Source organism: Ovis aries, chromosome 1, assembly GCF_016772045.2.
Source record: "Ovis aries strain OAR_USU_Benz2616 breed Rambouillet chromosome 1, ARS-UI_Ramb_v3.0, whole genome shotgun sequence".
In the NCBI taxonomy this organism is placed as follows: Eukaryota; Metazoa; Chordata; class Mammalia; order Artiodactyla; family Bovidae; genus Ovis; species Ovis aries.
In genome coordinates this window covers 163,189,639-163,195,638 of record NC_056054.1, presented here as the reverse complement: position 1 = coordinate 163,195,638, position 6,000 = coordinate 163,189,639, and positions in this window count along the sequence as shown.

The following is a 6,000-nucleotide window of genomic DNA, read 5'->3' as shown; positions in this document are numbered from 1 at the left end:
GGTGTCTTGCCATTCATTTTTTTACCATAAAGTGAAATAAAATAATTTGAATTATTTCATGCCAGGTGAAGAGACAAATAACATCCTACTTGTTTACCAATAACATTGGTTTTGATTCTCTATCATTAATAACATAATGTTCTAGAAACTTACTTTCCTCTTGGGTGCAAAAGGCAAATTCTTTCTCTATTATGATTTCCCTCATGGAAAGGCTAATTTGGGGATATATCATTCTATTTTCTTAATAAAACTCTCCAATTCTTTCAAAACTTTCTAAGGATTATATTTTTCTAGGAAACTGTCCAAAGTTGAGCTAATTTAATTTATTTTAAAACTTTCCCTATTTGATTGGAGAGAGAAAATAAATAAAATTTAAAACTATTATTTATTAAATAGTTTTTAAGTGTGACTTAAAAGGGATAATATTTTCTAGGATTATATTTTCAAATGTAAAACAGATTAATATCCTAAGTGGATCTTTGAGAATTTGTAGCTGTTATTTAAGCAAAATACTATAGTTGAAAAAAAAATACTATAGTTGGATTAACATTTCTGCTTCTGATATGCTCTGTATATAATTGATGCCAAAAAAAAAGAGAGACAAATCTACAAATGAACAAAGCAGATCTACACAGTTCCCTTCTTCTGACTCTGGTTTTTCAGATATTGCCTCCTTTCTTCTATTTGAACTGTAACATTCAGGACATCTAATGCTTCCCTTGGGCATATTCATTTCACAATTTAAAGTCAAACGCATCATTGAATGCATTTGGCAATCTAGACTAGAAAAATGAGTCTTTATCACACTACACTTACACGCAGCATTCCTCTTGAGGACCATTAATACACGATTGTTGGCCAACCGAATGTAACTTTTGTTAATGTCTAGAAACACAGACATTTTACTTTTCAGTAATAAATGTCTAAAATATATTTGCTGCTCAAGAGAATTATTAGAGCATTCAGAGTAAGCTGCTAGGATTTTAGCTCATTTTCTTTTCAGATCAGTGACTTCTTGATAACAGCGAGGACAGAGCTGTTCCTGTGAGTTTCATTTCTGCTGGGGAGCAACAAGGTTTCTGGGTTTGGTTCTTATTTCATGAAGAATGAAGTCACACTTACCTGGGAAATCTGTGAGTGACAGACAGCATACAATGGTTACCTCATTGTGATTTTCACTTCATTTACTGATTACAGTCTGCAGCAGATTGTGTGTGATTGTTCGCTGAGGGATAAGCTTGGATAAAATAGGAGGATTTCAAAAATAAGTTGCTTTCCAAGCTTAGGAAAAAGCCAGCCAGCTCTATAACTGACTAAATATAGAAACAGGCTATTTTATAAGGATTGTGCTAAAAAACCTATGAGCAGATATATTTTAACTTTATTGTTTTTTTTCTGATTACAAAAGAAATACAATTTTATTATAAAAATTAAAAACATCAATCAGCAAGCAAAATCCGCTTAAACAGTTTTTATTTTAATGAATATTCTTAGATTTTTTTCTATGGAACATTATATATTTCTAACAAAGTATTTTGTATGTATTTTCATTTATTAATGTAAACCCTTATGTCATGGGCTTACCTTGTGGCTCAGCTGGTAAAGAATTCACCTGCAATGCGAGAGACCTGGGTTCGATCCCTGGGCTGGGAAGATCCCCTGGAGAAGAGAAAGGCTACCCACTCCAGTATTCCGGCCTGGAGAATCCCATGGACTGTATAGTCCGTGGGGTTGCAAAGAGTTGGGCATGACTGAAGTGACTTTCACTCACTTACCTCATACCAAACACTTGTTGGGGATACGGTAACTGAAGAGGGATACTCCCTGACTTATTAAACATACATTCTGTTTGAAAATGTGTCTAAACTGTGCTGTTTTTAGCTAGGTTTTCTTCCTTGGATTATAAGCAATATTTTTTTCAATTTGTTTTATTTTTATCATTGACAGTTATGCCATTCTCCCCCCTCCCTGACTCCCACCCCCCGCCAGCCAAACTAATCTTTATACGCACAGAACACTTAACCCATCTCCTATGGGACATTTGCTTTATTTTCCACTGTATGCTATTATAATGGGTTGCAATTAGCAACATAAAAAATATTTATGTGACATTATTTTAGAAACAAATGAAGTTTCTAGCCATATCCAAGTGTCAGCATTTATTCTCTTTGTAGAACCCCTGTTTGCTATTAGAATCTGCCATGTCAGGCTCACCTATCTATCTGGGAGCTCTCGGGTATAGATTACTGTCACTGAAGGAACTTTTTATTTTTAGTTCATTTTTTCCCCCAAAGCAGAGCCCGCATATATGAACATATATCCCTTGACATTCCCTATGTATAAAATAAGTTTCAGTATTATATAAAATACTTACATAAAGCAGTCCAATATGCTGGAATCTGCTTCCTTTCGTGATTTTATTGCTGCCACAAACCATCTTTGTAAGTAGGAAAACAATGGAGATTACAAATAGTTGCCTATGAGTTGGTACAAAATCATATTTTATGGTACATTGTCTTAATCCTTGCAAGTGGGTGAGTTTTCATGAATGAGGTTTCTTGTTTTGTTTTGTGCCCCTCATAAGCCTGTTTAAATCGCACACATAAACACACACATAAATGCATGTGCACCTTTTTTACATGAAGATTAATGAGGAAAATAATTATATCTAATTCTATTATGCTGAAGGTCAAAATTTCAATGAGATTAAGTAACATCCTCAAAGAAGCAAGAGAAGGAGGTAGTAAGGAAATTGCTGTTTCAACTAAAATTCTATACCTGGTGTTCCTGTTATTTCCTGGCAGGAACTTAGGCAAAACAGTCAGTTACATTCCCAACTACCTCACTTGTGAAGGAGCCACCCACTCTCTCCTTGTAAACATTGTTTTAAAACACTACATCAGACTGTAAAGTCCTGCCTAATTTCAAAGCCCTGTTGTTGTTCACTCGCTAAACTGTGTCTGACTCTTTTGAACTGAGTGTGTCTGGCTTCCCTGTCCTATCTCCCTGAGTTTGCTCAAACTCATGTCCATTGAGTCAGTGATGCCATCCAACCATCTCATCCTCCGTTGCCTGCTTCTCTCTTCTCTTGCCCTCCATCTTTTCCAGCATCAGGGTCTTTTCCAGTGAGATAGCTCTTTGCATCAGGTGGCCAAAGTATTAGAGTTTCAGCTTTAGCATCAGTCTTTCCAATGAATATTTAGAGTTGATTTCCTTTAGAATTGATTGGTTTGATATCCTTGCTGTCCAAGGGATTCTCAAGTCTTCTCCAGCACCACAGTTCAAAAGCATCAATTCTTCGGCGCTCAGCCTTCTTTATGGTCCAACTTTCACATCCATACATGACTTCTGGTAAAACCATAGCTTTGACCACATGGACCTTTGTTGGCAAAGTGGTCTTTGCTTTTTAAAATGATGTCTAGGTTTGTCATAGTTTTTCTTCAAAGTATCAAGTGTCTTTTAATTTCATGACTGCAATCACCATCTGCAGTCATTTTGGAGCCCAAGCAAATGAAATCTGACACTGTTTCCACTTTTCCCCATCTATTTGCCATGAAGTGATGGGACCAGATGCCATGATCTTAGTTTTTCAAATGTTGAGTTTTAAGCCAGCTTTTTCACTTTCCTCTTTCACCTTCATCAAGAGGCTCTTTATTTCCTCTTCACTCAGATCTGCATATATATCTGAGGTTGTTGATATTTCTCCCAGCAATCTTGATTCCCACTTGTGAGTCATCCAGCCCAGGATTTTGTATGATGTACTCTGCATATATGATAAACAAGCAGGGTGACAAGCCTTGATGCACTCCTCTCGCAGTTTGGAACCAGTCCATTGTTCCATGTCCAGTTCTAACTGTTGCTTCTTGTCCTCAGTTCAGCTCAGTTCAGTTCAGTCGCTCAGTCGTGTCCGACTCTTTGCAACCCCATGAATCGCATCATGCCAGGCCTCCCTGTTCATCACCGTCTCCCGGAGTTCACTCAGACTCACGTCCATCGAATCTGTGATGCCATCCAGCCATCTCATCATCAGTCATCCCCTTCTCCTCCTGCCCCCAATCCCTCCCAGCATCAGAGTCTTTTCCAATGAGTCAACTCTTCAAATGAGGTGGCCAAAGTACTGGAGTTTCAGCTTCAGCATCATTCCTTCCAAAGAAATCCCAGGGCTGATCTCCTTCAGAATGGACTGGTTGGATCTCCTTGTAGTCCAAGGGACTCTCAAAAGTCTTCTCCAACACCACAGTTCAAAAGCATCAATTCTTCGGTGCTCAGCCTTCTTCACAGTCCAACTCTCACATCCATACATGACCACTGGAAAAATCACAGCCTTGACTAGACAGACCTTAGTCGGCAAAGTAATGTCTCTACTTTTGAATATGCTATCTAGGTTGGTCATAACTTTTCTTCCAAGGAGTAAACGTCTTTTAATTTCATGGCTGCAGTCACCATCTGCAGTGATTTTGGAGCCCCCCAAAATAAAGTCTGACACTGTTTCCACTGTTTCCCCATCTATTTCCCATGAAGTGATGGGACCAGATGCCATGATCTTCGTTTTCTGAATGTTGAGCTTTAAGCCAACTTTTTCACTCTCCACTTTCACTTTCATCAAGAGGCTTTTTAGTTCCTCTTCACTTTCTGCCATAAGGGTGGTGTCATTTGCATATCTGAGGTTATTGATATTTCTCCCAGCAATCTTGATTCCAGCTTGTGCTTCTTCCAGTCCAGCGTTTCTCATGATGTACTCTGCATAGAAGTTAAATAAGCAGGGTGACAATAGACAGCCTTGACGTACTCCTTGTCCTATTTGGAACCAGTCTGTTGTTCCATGTCCAGCTCTAACTGTTGCTTCCTGACCTGCATACAGATTTCTCAAGAGGCAGGTTAGGTGGTCTGGTATTCCCATCTCTTTCAGAATTTTCCACAATTTATTGTCATCCACACAGTCAAAGGCTTTGGCATAGTCAATAAAGCAGAAATAGATGTTTTTCTGGAACTCTCTTGCTTTTTCCATGATCCAGCGGATGTTGGCAATTTGATCTCTGGTTCCTCTGCCTTTTCTAAAACCAGCTTGAACATCAGGGAGTTCACGGTTCATGTATTGCTGAAGCCTGGCTTGGAGAATTTCTTGTCCTGCATACAGGTTTCTCAGGAGGTGGGTACGATAGTCTGGTACTCCTGTCTTCTCAAAGTCCTATCACTTCCCAATTGCAGTTTGATTTCCCTGGATTTGATAAAGAACTTGAATATGTTTTTCCTCTTGTAAAGAAGTTATGAGAGACAAAATATGTGGAATAATTAAGGAGATGGTTTTTTTCAGGCTGTTGCAATAGGAAGAATGTTCATAATTAGGAACATCTCAAAGAAATGGAAGGAGACCAAGAAATCCAAAGAGGGCTATAAACAAGAGACAAACAAGAGAGTCATATCCACTGAGGAAAGGGGATGGTGGGGGTTAACTCAGAATGTATGAAAGCAAGGTGGCCATTCCTCAGAAAATAAAATGGTGGGGGTGGGTTTCAACCTTTGCTATACTTTGCAAGAAAACAGGAACTTCAGAAAACGTTCAGCATCGTCAGGTGTTCTTCAATCCCCTGGTTAATCATAATGCTTTTGGTCAATGATGGGGCCAAAAGTGATGACAGATTTCACAGTCACTGGGAAAAAATTACCAATTTTCTTTTCAACATATTGCTACTTAATTTGTTTTAGGGAGAAAAACTGGACGGTGTTTTATTATCAGGTCTTTTGAAGGATGAGCTATTACTTTTAAACCTAGGATCAATGTAGAAACTTATTTGCACAAGAGCGCTTCAAAGGCTTCCTACAAAATTGTGCTACTTAGCTGATCATTTCTTGCCTTAGGCAGTCAAAAGCAGATGAAGTTATAATGTCATTACCAACTATTTTTAAACCTAGTGTGAACTAATAAGGCTTTCTGAAATTGATATGCAAGCCTGTGTCCTTTAAAAGTGGCATATACGTTCTAATAGCTCCAAGAAGACT